Here is a 22,742-nt window from a genome sequence, read left to right as displayed (position 1 = left end):
CACAGTTCATCCTAAATTTACCTGGTAATTGGGATGACCATCGGTGTTAGCTAACTGGCTTTACCTAAAGGAGAAACAAACTTTATGACATGAAGTTTTACAATTTAAAGCAAGGCACCAGCTCAAGTTGGGCTCCTAGCCTCTCACAGGGACGGGGGCCCTATCTTTCTTGATGTTTCCATTTCCAAGAGGTCCTTGAGAAAGACATTCCTGGGTCGGAAAACTGACAAGAGGCTTATTTAGCTTTTAAAAATTTGTACACATTACAAAGAGAGAAAGAACTTACAATGATAAGTTTTCTAAAGTACATGTTCTAAGAGAAGGGAAGGAGAAGATGTCTCTTCCCTTCTTTTCAACTGGGAGAATTAAGCTTCTTGTTATTTTTTTAATTGAAGTATAGTTAAGTTACAATGTCGTGTTGGTTTCAAGTGTACAGCAAAGTGATTCAGTTTATATATACATATATGTATATATATATATACACACACATATATATTCTTTTTTATATTCTTTTCCATTATAGGTTATTACAAGATATTGAGTGTAGTTCCCTGTGCTATACAGTAGGTCCTTGTCATTTACCTATTTTTATATATAGTAGTGTGTATATGTTAATCCCAATCTCCTAATTTATCTCCTCTCTACCCCCTTTGGTAACTGTAGGTTTGTTTTCTATATCTGTGAGTCTATTTCTGTTTTGTAAATAAGTCAATTTGTTTCACTTTTTAAGATTTCACCTGTAAGTGATATCATATATTTGTCTTTGTCTGACTTACTTCACTTAGGTCCATCCATATTGCTGCAAATGGCATTTTCATTCTTTTTTATGGCTGAGTAATATTGCATTGTATATATATGTGCCACATCTTCTTTATCCATTCATCTGTTGATGGACACTTAGGTTGCTTCCATGTCCTGGCTATTGTAAATAGAGCTGCAATGAACATTGTGGTACATGACTCTTTTTGAAGTATGGTTTTCTCAGGGTATATGCCCAGTAGTGGGATTGCTGGGTCATATGGTAGTTCTCCTTTTAGTTTTTTAAGGAACCTCCATACTGTTCTCCATAGTGGCTGTATCAATTTACATTCCCACTAAGAGTGCAGGAGGCTTCCCTTTTCTCCACACCCTCTCCAGCATTTACTGTTTGTAGATTTTTTGATGATGGCCATTCTGACCGGTGTGAGGAGATACCTCATTGTAAGCCTCTTATTTTTAATTTGCTTTTGTCTTTACACTGCCCACAGCCTTAACTGAACTTTGTGAGAACAGTCTCTTGAAGGCTCTTACTGTATATTAATCGGTAGCCTGTGCTTCACCCCTCCACCTGACTGACCCCTCCAAGAAATGGATTAAACCAGTGGAAGCCCTTCTGATACTTGATTGTGGTTTCCCATCCCATTGGCTTTGAGTGTGATGAGTTTTACTTGCAAAGGTGAGTAGACCAGGGAAAAGTGAGGGGTAAATGGGTTTTACCTCTAAAACTAGGGGTGCTGCCTCTCTGCTCAGCCTCTCCCTAGGTTTCTTACCTCCATCTGAACCCAGTGATGCTTGGTACACTGCAGTCATTTACAAAAATTTTCCTTCCATAGAAGCCCAGTCACTGTGCAGTTAACAATAATGTTCTCCATTTGTGTCGCACTTTACGACTGAAGAAGCATGTTTACGTCTATAATTATTCTAAAGGTTACAACAACCCTCCAATGTAAATGTTATCATCCGCATTTTCTATAAAATCTGCAGCATCCATTTATACTTCAGATGTCGTATTTTAGAATTTTTTGTTTTATTTTCCATATATAACTTTAAACTTTACTTTCAAATTAAAATATTAAAGAAAATTTTAGAAAAAGGGAATGTTCTTCTAATACTTCACTAATTTGCCTAACAATGGAGGCATGAAGTAGCTTCCTCTGATTTGTGAATATAAGATACATATGCATAAAATCAGCAATTATCACTCGGTATATGTGATCTAAAAATACTGAAAGAGTAAACAGTGTTTAATGTTCACCACTCAGTATTACAGCCAAAGAAGATTAAACTTAGGCATCAAAATGAGAGGGAAATTCAACTCTAAGATGTGATAATCTCATCAGGACAAATTACACTTAAATGCTTCCTATCTAGAGTTCTAGAATTATTCCCAGATCAGTTCGTGGGGTTATAGTTTTCTTTCTAAAGCAAAGTCAGTAGGACTTCATTTGGTTTTATCCAGAATGATTTAACTGAATAGAATGCCGAGTTAAGAATTATTTAAATCTGGACATGCTCATAGAAGCAGGGAGCAGTGGGTGGACTTTTGAAGACAGAGGTCTCTTTAAAACTTCATTTAGGAATGTAACCCCCTGCACCCTCCTTCCTCAGGGCTAGAGTCATCCCCTTTGTTTTAGACGATCCAGTAACCATAACAGATGAATCCGCAAAAAACTCTTGTTTATTACCTATTTATGTATTAACATTTTTTATTAAGGTATGATTAACATGTAAAACTCCAAACATATTTAATATATACAACTTGATGTGTTTGGGGATAAGTGTACATTTCTGGAACCATCACCATCAAGTCTATAAGCGTATGTATCACTTCCCAAAGTTTTCTCTCGCCCTCTTTATTATTATTATTATTATCATCATCATTATTTTGGGGGGTGAGAATAGTTTAAGATTTACCTTCTTAGCAGATTTTAAGCATACCATATAGTATTGTTAGCTGTAGGTACTATGCTGTTTAGTAGGTCTCAAGGACTTATTTATCTCATATAACTGGAACTCTGTACCCTTTGACCATCACCTCCTCATTTCCCCCCCGCCCCCCCCGCGCCCCCCCCCCCCCCCGCAACCACCATTTTACTCTCTCCTTCTGTGAATTTGACTATTTTGCATTCCACAAGTAAGTGAGATCATAGAGCATTTGTCTTTCTGTGTCTGGCTTGTTTCACTTAACATAATGTCCTCCACATCCATACATGTTGTCACAGATGGCAGGATTTCATTTTTCTTTTGTTTTTTTAAGGCTGAGTAATGTTCCACATATGTAGAATATATACCACATTTTCTTTATTCATCTGTTGATGGACATTTAGGTTATATCCATATCTTAGTTATTTGGAATAATGCTGCAATGATCATGGGCGTGTATGTGTCTCTTCAATATCCTAATCTGAATTTCTTTACATAAATACCTAGAAGTGGGATTGCTGGATCATATAATAGTTCTATTTTTAATTTTTTGAGGAACATTCATTCTGTTTTCCAATGCTATAAACTTGTCTTTTAGAAAACTGCTTTTGCTGCATTCCATGAGTTTTCATGTGTTGTGCTTCCATTTTTGTTTGTCTCAAGATATTTTTTTGCTTTTGATGTCTTCTTTGATCCATATGTTGTGCAGGAGTATGTTGTTTAATTTTCACAAATTTGTGAATTTTGCAATTTTCCTCCTGTGATTGATTTCTAGTTTCTCAGCATGGTGGTGAGAGAAGATACTTGATAGGATTTCAATCTTAAGTTTGTTAAGACTTATTTTGTGGCCTAACACATATGATCTAGCTTAGAGAATGTACTGTGTTGCACTTGAGAAGAATGTGTATTCTGCTGCTGTTGGGTAAAATGTTCTTTATGTGTCTGTCAGGTCCATTTGGTCTGTAGTGTTGCTCAAGTCCACTGTTGCCTTATTGATTCTCTGTCCGGATGATCTATCCATTGTTGAAAGTGGGGTATTGAAGTTCCTTACTATTATTGCATTGCTGTGTATTTCTCTCTTCATTTCTGTTAATATTTGCTTCATACATTTAGGTGCTCCTATGTTGGGTACATATACAGTTACGATTGTTATGCCCTCTTGATGAATTGACCCCTTTATCATTATATAATGACCTTCTTTGTCTCCTGTGACAGTTTTTGACTTAAAGTCTATTTTGTCTGCTATAAGTATAGCCACCCCTCCTCTCTTCTGGTTACCGTTTGTGTAGAATATCTTTATCCATTTCTTTGCTTTCAGCCTATGTGTGTCCTTAAAGCTAAAGCCAGTCCCTTATAGGCACATATAGTTGGGCCTTGTTTTTAAAATCCATTCAGCCATTCTATTCTTTTGGCTGGAGAATTTAATCCATTTGCATTTAAAGTAATTGTTGATAGGTTAAGACTTACTATTGTCATTTTATTAATTATTTTCTGACTATTTGATAGTTCTTTTGTTTCTTCCTCTCTTGCTGTCTTCCTTTGTGATTTGATTTGTTTTTCTGGTGGTATGCTTTTATTCCTTCCTCTATCTTTTGTTCAAATACTACAGGTTTTCCCTTTGTGATTTCCATGAAGCTTATCTAAAACATCTTATAGTTATAACTGTCTTTTTAAAGCTGATAACGTTTATTTTTTAATAGAAATAATTTATAAACTGTAGAGAAAATCCTCAAATATCTTAAACTCCCCCTCTTCCTTATTAAAGGAGTCAAAGAGGTCTGTGTGGTGGCTGGTTGGTCATCCAAGCTGGAATTGGGAGGCCCCAGGCTCTCAGATAGACCAGGATAGCTGGAACTGTCTAATACCTCTTGAGTAGATATGTATGAGCCTAGATACTGGCTAATCGCTGGTCTTCATCTCCATCTTCATCTTAAAAGGATGTCTCATCTTTGCTCCAAATCATGTGAGTTTTGCCCTTGATTAAAAGATGTGTCACTAGAATCTATACAGTAGTTGCCCCATTTCTTGCCAACCTTAATAGCTCTTCCTTAAAGAAGGCAGATTCTTACTCAAGATGGCAAACTGAGGATATATGTTTGTCTCTTTTCATTGCTTTATTAAACTAGTAGCCAACAAATAATTTAAAAAATCAAATAAATAAAAGTAAAGGGACTTCCCTGGTGGTGCAGTGGTTAAGAATCCACCTGCCAATGCAGGGGACACGGGTTCAAGCCCTGGTCCGGGAAGATCCCACATGCTGTGGAGCAACTAAGCCCGTGCACCACAACTACTGAGTCTGCACTCTAGAGCCCGTGAGTCACAACTACTGAGCCCACGTGCCACAACTAGTGAAGCCCACATGTCTAGAGCCCGTGCTCCGCAACAAGAGAAGCCGCTGCAATGAGAAACCCGTGCACCACAAGGAAGAGTAGCCCCCGCTCGCTGCAACTAGAGAAAGCCCGTGCCCAGCAATGAAGACCCAATGCAGCCATAAATAAATAAATAAGTAAATAAATTTTAAAAAGTAGATAAGCAACAAGCATATGTAAAAAAAAAAAAGTAAAGATAATGGAATGGAGGTATCAATAGATGAGATATTTCAATTACTATTGCAAGTTGGGAAAGATAAGAGAGGAGGAATTTGCAACCCAAGGTGGGAAAATGCAGTGAAAAAGGGAGTTTTCTGCCATGGCAAACCCCCAAAAGTTGTGACCTTGTTAGCAGGTAGAGAAGGGGGTGCTGAAGCACAGTGTTTACTTAAAAGTCTGCCTATAAAAGCCTGTGCCCACTGGCTTCCCATTCCCTCTCTTATGTCTCCATTTGAGAGCAGGTAGCTGTAATTTACGTCCTGAATAAAAACTGAGAGGTTTTTTCCCTAAAGAATTTGAGCATGCAAGGAAAACTGGGGGCTACTAACATGTGTGTCAATGCTTTTCAGTTATGTTTTTCTTCTTTTTCTTTTTTTAAAATTTTCATTGGAGTATAGTTGCTTTACAATATTGTGTTAGTTTCTACTGTACAGCAAAGTGAATCAGCTATATGTATACATATATCCCCTCGTTTTTGGATTTCATTCTCATTTAGGTCACCACAGAGCATTGAGTAGATCCTTGTGCTATACCGTTAGGTTCTCATGAGTTATCTATTTTATACATAGTATCAGTAGTGTATATATGTCTATCCCATCTTCCAATTCATCCCCCTGCCCCGCTTTCCCCCCTTGGTGTCCATACATTTGTTCTCTACCTCTGCGTCTTTATTTCTGCCTTGCAAACCGGTTCATCTGTACCATTTTTCTAGATGCCACATATATGCGTTAATATATGATATTTGTCTTTCTCTGACTTAACTTCACATTGCATGACAGTCTCTAGGTCCATCCACATCTCTGCAAATGACCCAATTTTGTTCCTTTTTATGGCTGAGCAATCAGTTATGTTTTTCATCCTTCCTTCTAAAATCTCGTTAATGGATAAACTCTGCTATATATACACAGAGCTTTTACTCAGTCCTCCTATTCAAGAGAAAACTAGTGGTAAAATTATTTTGAAGTTATACTTTTGTAGCCAGACAAAATATGAATCATTGTCAACAAAAACGAAGACTTTTCAGACATTCAGTGGCTCAGACATTTTTCTTATGCACTATTTCTGGAGAAGTTACTTGAGGATGTCCTAGAAGGAAATGGATATGAGAAGCATGTAGGCAGCATATGTGGGATATAAGGGAGACTGGAACTCTAGATCAACGAAGAGAGTATTTAGAAACTCTGGGGGGAAAAAAAAATGTACATCCTAAAGCCAAGGTCCAAATTTGAAGCAAACAAACAGACAAAAATGCTGATGATTTTTGAGGAATGAATAGCCTGTAAGAAGGGAGAAGCCATTAGATCTAAACTTCAGGATCATTTGGACGTGAGAGAAGGAATTGCAATCCCAGGACATGGCTTGGCCTTGTAGTGATCAATATTACATAGGCATAACAACATAAGTGTTCCTTATTTGTTTTCAATTTTTAAAATCAACATGTAGACAAAACACAGATTTAAACATCGTGGAGATGGGCGTTGGTTAGGTCTGCTGCCTTGGTCAGCCCTTAGCAAGAAGTCCCTTGGGCAGCAGCAGAACTCTTGAGGGTTCTTAAAAAGAAGAAATCTGACCAGGACGGATAGTAAGTCTGTGTGACAGTCATGGGGAAGTTTCTTTGTCTTGTAGGGAAGGGGCTGGAGTTAGGATATTAATGATGTGCTTCTGGCATTAGCAGGAAATAGAAGCCTGAGTGGGAGGAGATTCAAGACTCCCCTGATCTGGTGTGACCCTCATCCACGTTTTGAGAGATAAGAAAGGCCCTGGGGAGCTGGGTTCTCTCTCCCTTCTGCTGTATACTTTGCCCCAATAGCTGGACCGTACTCTTTATCAGAGACAAGAAAATGTTTACTATCACAATGAATACATGTCTGAGTATTTTGTGTCTGATGATCTATTAACCAATGGGGTATGTGATTCCTCACAATAAAAGTTTCAGGTCAAAAATTAAACATTATTAAGTTACAGTTGTCCTTTTAAGAAATGTACTCGTTACACAAATAATACTTGTTCGTTATAAAATTGGAAAATACGTGTAGAGGAAAAGAAATATTCACTATAATCTAGTCTTGTAGGCTCAGTTGTTTCCACTGCTGTTTGTTGATCGCTATTATACGGAGAGCTTGTTAAGAATCCCCACTTCTTGTCTCTAATCCAGAACTACTGAGTCGAAGTTCCCAAGTGTGAAGCCTGAGAATCTGTGTTTTAGAAATTCTGGTGCAGCAAGTTCATTGATTTTGTAGATTCTACCACTTTCTCTGTTTGCAAGTAATTTTATTTATTTTTATAAAAATTTGGGCTAATATTGTATATTACAACAGAACCCCAATCCCAGTTAAGCAAAAAGAGTTTACTGGCTCCTGAAAGTTCTAAGGTTGGTTCTGACTTGGAGAACCACTCAATCCAGGGCATCTGCTACCTTTGCCATCTTTAATTTTTTTGGAAGTTAAGGCCCTTCTCTCCCTTAACGACTCTAGGAAGAAAAAGTCCAGGTGTCAAGGGAATGAGGAACTTAAAATTGGTCTGATTCACTTGTTTGGCCTACGCAGTTTGGAGTCAGCACCGCTTGAAACACGTGGAGTTGTTTTCCTATGAGAAAGGGAAATTCTGTTAGTGGAAGAAAGAGGAGATGGACATGGGCTAATCAGACAAAAACCGCATTTATGCAGCACACTGCACACTACACTACACAGGTTCTGCTTCCTGCTGCTTCCACCTAATATATACTCATCACTTTTTCATGTCATCAAGTATTCTTTGAAAATCGGATATCTGATTACCACTTAATATTCTACTTAATACTAACACTGTATTAGTTATCTTTTGCTGCAATACAAATTACCTCAGAATTTAGCAGCTTAAAACAACAAATTTATTATCTCACGCAGTGTCTGAATCTCAGGAACCCTTGAGTGGCTTAGCTGGGTAGTTCTGGCCCAGGGTCTGTCATGAGGTTGCAGTCAAGCTGTCAGCTGGAGCTGCAGCTCTCGAAAACTTGACTGGGATTGGCGACTCCTCTTCCAAGCTCACTCACATGGCCATCGGTTGTAGAGTGATCTAAAAGAGGAGAGAGAAAAGAGGGGAGGGGAGAGAGACAGAGAGACAGAGACAGGGAGACAGATAATGCACCCTCACCTGAACTCTCCCTCCTTCTCTGTCTCACTCTCCCAGATCACTGGTTCCTGCTTTCTGGCATCACCTCTCAGATAAACTCCTTGCACCAAGTGCTTAACTCAAGGTCTGATTTCAAGAGAATACTAAATAAATCAGTAGAGTTTTATAATTATATAGCAATCATCCTGTTGAATTAACTGTGAAGTCCCAGAAAAGACCAAGGATTCTTTGCTATTCTATGAAATATGTGGGACATTGTATACATTCTTTGTCTTATTATGCTTTTGGATTAAGAACCATCATTTCCTCATTTCCTTTACTTAACACATTACAACAGGCTACGTAATAGATGCTAATAGAAAACATTACTTCCCAGATAGGAGTTTTCTGAGCTATGTGTTTCAAAATTCACAAGGATTTTCCTCCAAGAAAAAGAAAGTAGCTTAGATCCGCCATATGTAGCATCTTCTCTCTTGAGAAATCAAGGCCTCTAGCTCCTTTGGCAGGCAAGGTCATTAGGGAATGAGATACCGCCATTTAAACAAGAAGGGTTTACCCTGGCTGCGGTCCTCATTGGCCCAGACCTAGAACATGCCAAAGCTACTACTCAGGACAATTTCCAGCTTGCTGATGTGTCAACAAAGTACAAAGAACAATCTGACGTCTCCTGGGCTGACCATGTATCAACCCTTACAAGTTTACGTAGAATCTAATTGCTTGAGGAGTGACTTTAGAACAAATCTCAATTACCCTGGGCATATGGGAGAAGGGGAGGGAAGACATCTGTTCCATCAATGCCCTTCGTCCTCTTTGAACATGTCTTTAGAAATTATGGCTATACCTTACTTTATGCAATAGAAATCTACATGAAAAAATTCTGAGTTCGTCAACATGTTATCACTGTTTAAAGTCACTCTGCTTATCTCTAAACGCAAATGGTACACATTAATTATGCACAGATTTTTGTATGTAAAAACTTTTTTAACATCACTGTAAAAATGGAGGAGAAGGAAGAGGATGTCCATTTACTCGTGCAGAGACGGGATAGCTTCAGATTTAGATTTTATCCTCATTAAAATTCTCAACATTCAGAAAGGATGCTAGCCAGTCACCCAGAACAGCTGTCAGTTAAAATATTTGTGTCAGAACTAAACTGAAAATACAGTTCCCAAGGGACTTGGTAGAACTGTAATTATAAATTTACTGTGACTCAATGTATATTGAAAGGTTAAGGTGAAATGCATATACAAACGCTAATTTTTAAGCGCTGAATATTTTGGTGAAGTGAAAAATCTATCATGTAAGGAACCCCTCTAATTTCTGCTTGGATTTTTAAAATATTGGATTACATGGTGAGTCACTGTTAGTATCTCTATTACTGAAATGAATTCACATAATTTTAGCTAAAAGCAAAAAAACCTTGGGAGTCTAGTAAGTTAGCATTAGAGTAGGCAAGGGAAGATACAGTTTTTAAAATATATATATATATATTTATTTATTTGACTGTGCCGGGTCTTAGTTGCTGCACGAGGGATCTTCGTTGCCACATGTGGGATCTTTGTTGTGGTGTGCAGGATCTTTTAGTTGCAGCATGCGGGATCTAGATCCTTGACTAGGGGTCGAACCTGGGTCCCCTGCATTGGGAGTGTGGAGTCGTACCGCTGGACCACCAGGGAAGTCCCAAAGATATGTTTTTTTTTTTTTTGCATGGCTGATCAAAATTTATGTGTGTGTGTGTGTGTGCGTGTGTGTGTGTGTGTTTTCGGTACGCGGGCCTCTCACTGTTGTGGCCTCTCCCGTTGCGGAGCACAGGCTCCGGATGCGCAGGCTCAGCGACCATGGCTCACGGGCCCAGCTGCTGCGCGGCATGTGGGATCTTCCCGGACCGGGGCACGAACCCGTGTCCCCTGCATCGGCAGGCGGACTCTCAACCACTGCGCCACCAGGGAAGCCCCTGTTTTTCTTTTTTAATCTTTATTGGAGTATAATTGCTTTATAATGTTGTGTCAGTTCCTGCTGTATAACAGAGTGAATCAGCTATACATATACACATATCCCCATATCCCCTCCCTCTTGCGTCTCCCTCCCACCCTCCCTATCCCACCCCTCTAGGTGGTCACAAAGCACTGAGCTTATCTCCCTGTGCTATGCGGCTGCTTCCCACTAGCTATAGGTTTTACATTTGGTAGTATATATATGTCCACGCCACTCTCTCACTTTGTCCCAGCTTCCCCTTTCCCCCTCCCCGTATCCTCAAGTCCATTCTCTATGTCTGCATCTTTATTCCTGCCCTGCCCCTAGAGTCTGTCATACAGAGTAAAGTAAGTCTGAAAGAGAAAAGCAAATACTGTATGCTAACACATATATATGGAATCCAAAGATACATTTTTTTTTGAACTACAGTCTTAAAGAAATTTCTCAGACTTTCTTTACTACTTTCAAGGAGTATCTGAAGACCCCAGATTAAGGCTAACTGGTTTAGATCACTTTTCTATTTCTTGGAAGTCTCTCTGGGTCATTTGGTGCCAATCAAGGCTAGGGCCCTGGTAATTCAAAATTATCACCCTTTCAATGCCTATCTTGTAACCTAAGATCATAAAATAGTCTCAGAGAGAGGGCCCTGACCATTGGGAGATGAGTTCATAGTTGAGTCCATGCTGGAGGTAACTCTTTACCAGCAGATTCTGCAGAGAAAATGTTTGATTAGCATTTTTAGACTGAAGTTCCCGTTTGTGAGGTCAGAGTTGGCCTGTCTGCTGCTCCTGCCTATGCTGGGGCCTGATCATAAGCCGGCAGTAGGTCATAAGGAAGCTTTTCTTCAAGCCTGAGACAGATAAGTTTTAGTCTTTCCGCTTTTACACTCTCCCTTCCCCCATCTTCCCATGCTCCCACCTGCACCTCCAGCCCCACCATGTACACACCACACGCATATTCGGGCCTCTCTCCAGTAGAGGGAAGTAAGACATCAGAAGAGCCCTGAATGCAGTCCTCAGCTTCTTTCTCTCTCAACACACACGCACTCACACTGTTTGTCCTTAGGAGCAGGAATGGACCAAGGACATGGTTTGCTAAGCCCATGTCTACAAAGCGCTTTCTCATTTTTGACATCTAATGATTCCAGATGTGGGTTATACCTTGAGAAGAGCTAAATATTAGAACAAACGTGCTCCCTTCCTTTTCTGATCTTTTCTTTCTCATTGAAAGGGCTAAATGTTGAATTCACAATTTTTATTTTTTATTTTTTTTAAAATAGATCTTTATTGGAGTATAATTGCGTCACAATACTCTGTTAGTTTCTGTTGCACAACAAAGCGATTCAGCCATATGCATACACAAGTCCTCATATCCCCTCCCTCTTGAGCCTCCCTCCCATCCTCCCTATCCTACCCCTCTAGGTCATCACAAAGCACAAACTCTGCAGGCCAGAAGGGAGTGGCAGGATATACTTAAAGTGATGAAAGAGAAACACCTACAACCAAGGTTACTCTACCCAGCAAGGATCTCACTCAGATTCGATGGAGAAGTCAAAAGCTTTTCAGACAAGCAGAAGCGAAGAGAATTCAGCACCACCAAACCAGCTCTACAACAAACACTAAAGAAACTTCTCTAAGTGGGAAACACAATTTTTAGAGTGAAGCCAGGTTATCTTTCTCTAGATCAAACACTCAGATTTTTAAGTAGTTGGCCTTGGTCCTTAAAATTTGAGTTTTTTTCCCTTCCAATCCTCCCTTTAAAAAATATCCATAAGAAAGATTATTTTTGCATTTTGGGTAGTTAAATTTAGGACAATAATAATTCAAAAAACGTGTGACTGTATCTTGGTCAATAGGGCAGCAGCTGGAATTCCAGCATAAAACTCGTCAGTGGGGCAGACGCCATCTTGTTTCAGCAGCTTTTGTTTTGTTTTGTTAGCTCTATGGCTGTTGACAAAGCATCAGTTGCTGTAATTTGATACTGAATAATTTTCAGGGTTAATTTTCTTCCTTTTGTCTCTCATTTTTTTTTTTTAAAGTTTGAAGTCATTGTAGGAGGATTATTAGATACGTCATCCCAGTGAGGACGCCGCCGTCCCAGGGATTCTGCTTCCATCCCAAGGACAGCTCTGCTGCACTGTGCCTGTCACTTTCAGTGCTCTTCCTACTGACCCTGAGTCCCCTATGTTCCAAGGTTAAATGCTTGAGAAAGAACGTGATAAAACAGCCTAGAGAAACTTAAAGTTTTGAGCTCTCTGTTCTCTGGCCTTGGACCCAGTTCCCCTGTAAGATCTTGAGTTTAGCGGGCCTGAGAATTGCCAAAGACGTGAAGCTAACCGGCCTTTGCTTTCTCCTTCTCAGAAGAGTCTTCTTTCCCCAGGTTCCTGACCCTCTAGCTTTCTCCAGGAATCTGAAGTTCAGTGACTGATCACAGCTTAATTAATGATAGTAGTAAGCAGCGCTGAGTAGCTCTGGTGTTGGGCGCACGCACTCACTATGTTAGATACTGTCTCATTTAATCCTCAAGGAAACCAGTGCAGATTATTATGTTAATTTGTGGATGATGAGGTTGAGGTTCTGTGAGGTTCAGTGGCTTGTCTAAGATCATTCAGCCATTAGAGCCTGGATTTGACTCCAGACTTTGAAGTGTGTTCCCTGCAGGACACCGTGAGAATGATCACATTTCTCGGGGGCTGCAGGACAAGTACCCGCATGCAGCATAATTAAGAGGCGACTGAGATACCGCCTTCGATCCAGGCTGTACCATCACTTAGGTGTGTGACTGGGCAAGTCTCCTAACTCTTAGAACACCAGCGTCCTCCTCTACAGGTGAGGGGTTCAGCCACATCTCAGGCCCCTGCTGTGCCAAGGCTCTGGTGTCCCCCAAGTCTAGACACAGGAAGGAAGGAAGCATTGCATCAGTAAGCTCCTGGGCCAGGCGAGGATTAAGTAGTGGAGGGAAGGCTGACCAGGTTTTCCTGCATTCTTGAAGGCTTAGATGCAGGCTGGACTCGGATAACCTGCTCATGTAGATGAAAGATGTGTGCCTGACGCAGGCTGGGGACAAGTCTGAGCGAATCTCCAGGGATCGTTGTCCTTTGGGCTCTAGTTGGTGGAGTGAGAGCTGGAGGCCCTGTTCTGAGCCCTCAGGGCACTCCCTCCCTATGTCCTTCTCCTCCCCTTTAGTGCACCTGGCCTTGACCTGAGGTCCCCAGAGGCCTCTGTACCCCTCATGTGGGAGTCGACAATGCCAGGGGCAGGGTGTAGGTGGGGAAGGAAGGAACTGATTGGGATCTGGGCTCCACACAAATGGATTCCCCTACTTGCCATTGGGAACCAGAGCCTTCTGCTACCTGGAACCTCATGTTCCTGTGCTAATGAAGTCCTCTTCCCACTCTTCCCAGCGCTCCTGGCAGTGCAAGGGACTTACCTGTACCTAAGCTTTCTTTTTTTTAAATTAATTTATTTTTATTTTTGGCTGCGCTGGGTCTTTGTTGCTGGGCGTGGGCTTTCTCTAGTTGCAACGAGCGGGGGCTACTCTTTGTTGCAGTGCATGGGCTTCTCATTGCGGTGGCTTCTCTTGTTGCGGAGCATGGGCTCTAGGTGCATGGGCTTCAGTAGTTGTGGCCCGCGGGCTCAGTAGCTGTGGCTCATGGGATCTAGAGCGCAGGCTCAGTAGTTGTGGCGCACAGGCTTAGTTGCTCCGCGGCATGTGGGATCTTCCCGGCCCAGGGCTCAAACCCGTGTCCCCTGCATTGGCGGGCAGATTCTTAACCACTGCACCACCAGGGAAGTCCTGTACCTAAGCTTTCTGCATCCATCCATATAACTCACCAAGAAGAACTTTTTCCCAAAGCCTGTGTCCCATGCCTACAGGTTGCGCTCTGAACACCCAAGTAACAATAAAACTGTTACCAAACTAGGTTCATTTGCCCGATGTGCAACAAGCCAGACATTGAGATGCTGAGGTTTGCAGCAGAGAAAGGGTTTATTCATGAGACAGCCAAGTGGGAAAACGGGAAAACAAATCTCAAATCGGCCTCCCTGAAGGCGAGGAGCTTGGGATATTCATGGGATAAAGCTGAGGCGTGGGGAGTGTGAGGGAAGGTGATTGGAAATAAGAAAAGGTGAGGTAATCATTGTCCTGTGCAGGTGCAACTAAGCTACAGGCTTTTCTCATGGGCTACATGTTCAGAAAACGGTGGTGTTAGCACCTTCTGAGGGTGAGTTTTGGGCCCTCTGATGTCAAAAGGTCATGGAACGGAGGCTCGTGAATGCCCAGTTGGAGGGTTGGTGGTCTTAACCAGTCCTAACTGGCTCGAGCTCAAATTGGACACGGTTGATTCCAAGTTGCTGAAGAGCAACTTGGGCAAACAAACATCTTATTGTTTAGGCTGTGTGACACTCGGAGTGTTTTGCAAGTTTTTTGTAGCGACAACTAAAGCGAGCTTGGTCAGTGAAGGCAGGTTACAGGTTTAATGGATTCTAACTGATAATTACCGTCCATTTCAAAGCTACCATTTGTTGAAGGTCTAAGTCCCAGGCATTTTAATAGCAGCCTTAGGTACGTTATCTAACTTGATTTATTCCTCACCACCCTGTGAGTCAACTAGCATTACCCCATTTGCTTATGGGAAAACTGTTGCTCAGTTACCCAGCTAGTAAAAGGCAAACCGGTTTTCCTGATTGAAAGAAAAGCATTGCCTTCCCAAGGCTATTTATCATGACCTTGCTTTCTTAGCTAAAAGTTAAAACACACATTCTGATCAGATACAGTGTACACCGGGACCCTCTCATAGAATATCTGAGGTCATTATTGTCCCAAATGAACTGGGAGATGTGTTCATACTCATAATTCACACTGACCTCTTGTCCCATCTCCCACACGCCCCAGTTCGGTGGGTGGGTATCAACCAGTCATTAGGAAGGAAACAACATGATGAAATAAGTCATCCCAGTCAGGCTGCTGTGTTGGTTGTGTTTTGTTTTCCTCTGTGGGGTGAACAGGGGAGGGCCTCAAATCGTGGAGTAGCTCGAGAATTGTTTTGGTTTTCCTGTTACTGTTTTTAGGTGGAATGTCAGCATATGTGATTGCTAATTTGACAGACACTCTTTCTTTTCCTCTTTCTTCCTGAGCAAGGACCCAAAGGCCCAATATTCCAGCAGATTCAAAGCCTACCACTGTCTGCACTCTTCTTAGTACAGCACCATGTGGTTGCCTGTTCACTTCTTTCTCCTCTTTAATAATAGACTTAAAGGAAGGTGATTAACCCGAAAGAAACCTCGAGTTGGTGGGGTTTCTGGCTGAGAGGGTTTTCTGATTCCTCTGAAATCACACACCAGGTGGGCATCCACCTGCTCTAGGAGTGAGTAAAGTGAGTCCTGGGCTTAAGGAGAGCTGGTGAGCTTCCCAGTGGGGGAGGAGATGATAGACCCAGGGATGCTGGGACCTCTCCACCCCCACTCAGTTATCTTTTGGTTTATACCTGAGGCAGGTGGCCCAGGCCCTGAGGTGTCTTAAAGTAATAGCTTGATGGTCTGCTCACCAAGACTGCCATCCCTGGACTGACTCCTGGTCTCTTACCGCTGCAGGCTGAGACCTGTGCCCCTCCACTTCCCGTGTTCAGCTCTGACCCCTGGGCTCTTGCTTCTGCTCTGCGGCTTGAGGAAGAGGAAGCATGGGAAAAGGAAGGGTGTTGCCCTGGAGGAAACAGAAGCTCTGCAGAGTCTAGGGGCTTAGGTGACTGGCTCAGCCGTTCTCACTGAGGTAGGGAGTGGACATTCTGAGGGTAGATTCTGGATCTTAAATATTTAGGAATCTGAGGGTAGAAGAAAGGGTACGGGAGAAAAGAAGAAATCCATCAGACCAAAAGGATCTGGTAAAAGAGGTCCCAGCACTGCAATTAGGGGACCAGTGTCCCAGACCTAGTGAAGGGGGTGAGGAGGGCGACCATGAGGGTGCCCTCACATCAGATGAAAGACTTTTTATTTTATACCAAGTTACTAACTTTAGATTTGTTAATCTTCCACTGCACAAAATATTCGAATTTTCTGTCATCTTTGCTGTTTGTTCATTTCTGGGCACCTTTTAACATGGATGGGAGAAAGGGTGTGAACACATCACAGCCCCCATGCACAGGCATATTTATTCTTAATAAACCACCGAGACCAAACTCATGGTGGGCACAGGCGACTTTGCCTTTGGTCAAGTCTCTGAAGCTGAGTTTCCTCCTAGGAAAGTGTGGAAGAAAATACCCGCCTCATCTTTCACGTACAGCTGTTGTGAGGATTCAGTGGGTTAACAGATTGTTCATTTATGTTTTTTTCAACAGATATTTATCAAAAGCCTACTCTGTGTCCACCCTCCTCCAGAGTTTGGGGGTTCTCAGTGAACAAGATAGACGAGGACTCTGATGTCAAACCACTTACATTCCATAATGCATCTGTGGTTTTCAATATTTTTTTTAAAAAATTTAAAAGTTAGATGCAATTATAACCATACCTGCAAGTCCACTATGTAAAATAAATAAAAAGGAATTAAGAGCAGGGACTTCTTCCAGCCCCAGTTTCCAGTGAACTTTGGGAGCACTGTTTGAGAACTACTTCTAGAAATTTCTTCACATGCACTTAGCGTGTGAGAACACAGTGACTCCCGATTTGGCGAATACTGTGTGGGTAGGTCCACCCAGACCCCCTATGCTGGCTAAGACGAGAGCAGAGGGAGCCTTTACCCTGGGCCTGCAGGGCAAAGGCAGGGAGTAATCATCAGTGAGAGCTAGTGAGAGCCGCCGCCAAAGGAAAGGCTGCCCGTGGCCACTGTGGCTTCGGCAGAGGGATGTACCTGCTGCCAGACTGAAGCCTGGTCGGAAGGGGCTCTATCGCTGCATCCTCCCTCCGTCCAGTCTCCTGCCAATGCGCTCCACGGGTGGAATCCATCCAGAAGCTGGAGGCAAGGAACCCCTCCTGATGCAGGCACAGAGCAGGGTGGGGCGAACGGAGAACACCTGTGACAGTGCCCTGTGGTGTGCCCTGCGTGTGCAAGGTGCTGCAGATACGAAACAGGCGAGCCGCAGCCCCGTTCTAGAATGCAAGTCAGTAACTCCAGGGGAGCGTGATGAAGACTTGTGCCGGCTTAGAATCACGGTCTAGATGAAGATCAAATGACAGCTCAAAAAGAGTCTAGAAGTGGGGATCCTTACACATAATATGGCTTCTACGCAACAGTAGCCTCTGAACCAAAAACCTGATATTGATATGCGATACCGTTCTTGTCTTTTTTTTTTTTTTCCTGACAGGGTCCTCTCAGGGAGATGCAGACAGTGATCCTTAAATACTCAGCAACCTGGCCTCCTGGTCATTAAAAACTGTTGTACTAATAGCATTAAAAGGTGTCCTCGATAACGTAGTAGTAAGGAGGAGGGGAATCCCCCCACTGCACCCCACCCACGTGCCACAGCAGCTCATGACGTCCTGTCGGCTCAGAGCAGCTGCAGCTGTGCAACACGTGATAAACCACGAAGCAAGGTAGTACGTGACATCTGCTACTTAAATTGTGGAACCTAAGCCGCAGCTCAGTGGGTTTGGCACACATGGGGTGGCCGTGTGTGTGTGTGTGTGTGGTGTGGTGTGGTATGAGATTTTGAACAACTGAAAACGAAGATAAACTATGTGGTTGTATGGATTCCCTCCTGCATTAGATGATTCCCTTCTCATCTCAGTGCGTCTCCATCATGATGGGAGTAGATGTGGAGGTGGGTGAGGTAGGGCTCCTGTCACCCCACCCAAGCACTGGTTGCCCCTGTCCTGCAGTGACTGTCAGAAGGCAGATGCCAAGAAGCCCAGGGGATCTGCCAGTTCCCTGACCCCCTGTGGGAGCACCTGCCCGGCAAGAGTGGACAAGAAGTTTCATCCTAAATATTGTTGCTCATTCTCAAATTGAAACTCCACTGGTTTCAATTGCTATATTTAAAAAGGATAACCAACAAGGACCTACTGTACAGCACAAGGAACTCTGCTCAATGTTATGTGGTAGCCTGGATGGGAGGGGAGTCTGGGGGAGAATGGATACATGGATATGCATGGCTGAGTCACTTTGCTGTGCACCTGAAACTGTCACAACATTGTTAATCGGATATACTCCAATAGAAGATAAAAAGTTAAAAAAAAAAAACTCCACTGGGATTGTTAGGAAAAATTGAAATAAATTCTCAAATAGAGGGATGAAAAGAATTGTTTTTCTTCAGAAAAGATTTGTTGATTTTTTTAAATGCCAGCAAACTTGTGGCCAAAGCATCCAAAAAAGACTCCGAGAGTCCATGATTCTGATGTGATTTTTGTAAGAATTTGAAACTAAGTCATTTCATTGCGATAGGAAGGTGGTTAACTGACCTTCTCTAAGAGTCAGCTCTTTAAGGAAAAGGGAGCTCACACCTATTTTGGCAACGTCCCTCCGTGCCTGAGACCCTGGGAAGGTGGGGAGGTTTCAGTGAACTTCGTTGGCTCCCTTTGCAAAGCAAAACCAGACAGGGATGGCGTTTGCAAGTTCCTTTCTGAACAGCAAGTAAGACAAAAAGATCAGAAAGTTCAGTTTGGTACATAGACTGTTCTATTCTGACTTTGTTCTCAGAAGCTGCTGTGTTTCTGTTCACCTGACTGTGCTTTTTAAACGTGCACAAGAGAAAAGTGATCCAGCTGGGAGTGGGGAGGGGAAAGGAGCCCCAGGAGGTGGCAACAGTGTACACGCGGTTCAGCAGCTGAGCCAGCACGGCCAGGAGCATGAAGGGTGACAGCGTGGGTTCTCGGGGCAGATGAAGCCTCTGCTCAGCTTCCGTCCCGGCTGCTCCGTGTGAGGAGAGCTGTGGTTCCTCCTTGTCACCAGGGACGTGACAGGAACGAGGTGCTCTGTGTTTCCGAGGAAAGAGTGCAGTGAACCCATCTGCAGTTTGTCTTCTGCGGTTCCTTATCAAGCAGTCAGAGACGGCGTGCTGAGAGTATGAGGCTTCCTGATTGTCTTTCTGTGACTGTGTAAATGGTACAAGTTTTCTGAAAACTGGAGGTTTAAAGGGCCGGTGTTATTAATGGAAAAACTGGCTGGAAGAATGCTTTTGGGGTTAAATGCCAAAACACAGCTTCCTTCTCTTTTCCCCTTTGAATGGAGTTGACCCATTTAGGTACTGAGAGTTGAAAAATGAGCCATTTGAAACTGCAGCTGGGCCTGCCAGAGAGGGAGGACGGCTGGGAGCCCCTGGCTCTGGGTGCAGCAGCTGGGGGAGGGGGAGGGGGAGAAGCAGGGCCCAGATTTTCCTCACATGTAGTCCCACCGTTAGCACAGAGGAGGGAATCCCCTCCCCGCCTTCCTGTTTCTCTCCACACACATCCACACCATGATGCTGCTTCATGATCCACGATGCCTGGGTGCTGCTCCGCCATTAGTGTGTGCCTTGGGCAAGTTAGGGAACTTCCTGTGAAAGGGAAGTCATAATAGTCTTCAGGCATTCTGAGGATTCCTTGAGACAATGCACTGAAAGCTCTTAGAACTGTGTAGAAAACAGTAGTTTCTCAGCCAATGCCTGGCTCCTGCTGCTGCGAAGCCCTTTTGATTTCCCCGAGGCCCTTTGATCACTGGCTTGAGGGTGAGGCGATCCTGGGTACAAACAGCTAACTGGGAAGTGGAGAAGAAGAATTTGTCAACAGAATCCTCTCCTTTCTGGAAGCTGGTGAGGTGGTCAGTGACAACAGCTGATTAGGAGACCATAGTAAGCATTGAGGATGTAGTGATAAGGGACCCTTGTTTCAATGTATGTTGTTGATCGTGCCACACAGAGGTGGTACTTAGGCCCACAGATCTGTAGAGGATGATAGGTAAGAAAGAAGTTACCTAGATGCAGAGAGAAGTACATATAATGAATAGCAGTAGACAGTGAGGAAATAGCTATAGAAGGTTAGGATTAGCACCAAAAATCGTGACTTGAGAAGACTTCATTTTGGCTTGACCTGAGGCTGTAGAAATGACTTTACTTCCCCCAGGAGAACTGGGAACTGAACAGAGTGAAACTGGGAAGAGTTGCAGGACTTTGTAGGGAGAGTTTTGAGATGGAAAGGGTTAAGGCCAGAGATCAGGCAGAGAAAATCATTGCTGTCACTTTCACCATCAATAGCAAATATTTGCTGACTCTCTAGACAATTTTTGTCTCATAAGCAACATACTCATGGACTTTGAAACCAAACTGTTTACATGGAATAACCCTACTTGTATAATGTGTTTAATTTTTCAGATCATAGTGAAAGCTTTTATATTCTAAGTGACTGACTGAGGGGATATGCATGATGAATCTGCACTGAAGAGAAAGGCATAGGAGAAATAGGGTAAAGGTTACAATGTTAGTGAGGTCCTGGCCCCCCAACATGAAATTCTCCTTTAGCCCCTATGGCAAAGATAGTGCAATGTGTTCACCAAACTGTATACATTCAATTCCTGAGCAAACAAGAAAATCCCATTTCCCACCAGATGCTCTTGCATCTAGCTGGGACCACAAGACTAGTTCTGGACAATAGAATATTAGTAGAAGTGATACAGCCACTCACGTTTCCTAGATCTTCTACTCTTCTTTTTCCTTTCTAGGAGGCAGAGCCACAGATGGAAGGAGCCTGGATCCCTGAGTTAAAGCTTAGAAGAAATCCACCTGGGAGAGCCACCCAATGAACATCAGAATGTGAGTGGACTAGAAATAAAACAGCTGTGGCTTGATGAAGTTTTAGGGTTGGTTGTTGTAGAAGCTAGTGTTAATGATCCTCAGACAGCCAAAATAACCAATATTGGAATCCTATCATTAGAGTAACCATGGTGTTTTGGAGCAGTAATAATTTCTTTTGCCTTAAGATTTGGGGAGGTTCCTGTTAAAGTGCGAATATAGAAGTATACTATATTAAGTGATTGAAATTCATGATATTTGCTGCAGTCAGAGACACATGAAAAGGCACAGATTTGTTCATTTATTTATTCAGTATTGAACAGGTGCCTACTACGTCCTAGGCAATGGCTAGATGCTAGAGGTACTAACAGTTTTTCTGATTGGTCGTTTGTGAAGGGCTTGTTGATTGGGATAGAGATTTTTTAGATCTAAGTGAGAAACATCCACTCTCTGGGATGTCTCCTTCCTAGTTTTTGTTCCTCAATCACACCCAGGAAGGGCAAGGGAAGAGTTCCAAACTACAAGCGTCTGAGCTTACCCTTTGTGGCACAAGTGGAGACAACTCCCTGGTAGAGAGGCCCTGGCCTGGGAGCAGGGAGGACAGGAAATTCTTGTGCGCCCAAGTCGGTAGGAAAGGACTCATTTATGTTAAGATAGGCAAGATAGGAGCCGGGAGGACTTATAGGGAGCTTGGGATTCCTTGGAATTAGAATCTGTTAGAAGGTCTTGATGTCTAAAAATGATCACTGGTATTAAAATAAGCAAACAAAAGCAGTGCGATTCTTTTCCACCTATAGATATATGTCCTTTGGAATTCTTTCTGCTTTCTTAGTATGGTGGAGATTCTGAATAATGGGGTTAGGGGCTGAAGCAGAATTCTAAAATATCGTGTGAGCAATTTCCATATTTATAGAAAGAGATAAAAAAATCACCTAAGCATTGACATTTGTTTCACTTTTATGCATGAAGTCCTCCTTAAGAGAAGGATGAGTAGCCTTCTCTCAGTTATCAAAGATGAGACTCGAATAAGCTGATATCCTGAGAAAGGGGACAGAACATTTTGTATCTGATGATACAAGCCCTTATCCAAGCCCTTCGCTTGGTAGGCAGAGTTCCGGAGAAGGGGAGACCAATTACATAAAGAGATCAGGCCTTCCTATGAGGAAGAAATGGGAATGCCCTGGACCTGCTAAAGGTAGATTAGAGAAACCTTTAGGCTGAACTGGAGTCTGCTGACGGGGAAGGACAGCATGGACCCTAAAGCAGACCTTACCAGGAGGACAAGGGATCCAAGACTCAGTGCAGGGGTCTAAGGATTTGGGGTAAAGGCTGGTTTCAGGACAGAGTGTGTTGAAGGCAGGAACCCCTCCTAGATGACACATTCACTCTGGCATGATTTCAAGCCTTTGCAGAAAAAGTGGCTAAGCATCAAAGGGTGGAAGAGCTGAAACCTTGGAACTATAACCCAGAGCAGGGACAAGCAATCGTTAGCTAGAGCAGGGCCAAGAGTGACAGTGGTGCTAGGCCGCTGATGACAGCGTCCAGTTCCCTCTCTCCCTCTTTCATCATTGGATTCTTGGACACTCCTTGTGCTCTTGGACAGTAAGTGGTGTGTATTGTGAAACTGTGAGAGGGGGAGCAAGCAGTGCTTGAGAGGACATGGCAGACATGAAGGGTATGTGAAACTTGGAACAATT

The 22,742-nt window shown here is 42.8% G+C and overlaps 1 long non-coding RNA gene across 1 annotated transcript in view; it reads left to right on the top strand.

The window, feature by feature from the left end:
- Positions 1-22,742, top strand: part of LOC137220666 (uncharacterized) — a 121,981-nt gene that overhangs the window by 73,291 nt on the left and 25,948 nt on the right. The window contains exons 4-5 of the long non-coding RNA XR_010941733.1: positions 17,650-17,707; positions 20,976-21,066. This is a non-coding gene — a long non-coding RNA (uncharacterized lncRNA). The remainder of the gene's footprint in view (positions 1-17,649; positions 17,708-20,975; positions 21,067-22,742) is intronic.

Source organism: Pseudorca crassidens, chromosome 3 (assembly GCF_039906515.1).
Source record: "Pseudorca crassidens isolate mPseCra1 chromosome 3, mPseCra1.hap1, whole genome shotgun sequence".
NCBI lineage: Eukaryota > Metazoa > Chordata > Mammalia > Artiodactyla > Delphinidae > Pseudorca > Pseudorca crassidens.
Note: the sequence above shows the minus strand (reverse complement) of the source record. Positions and strands in the feature narration are given on the sequence as shown.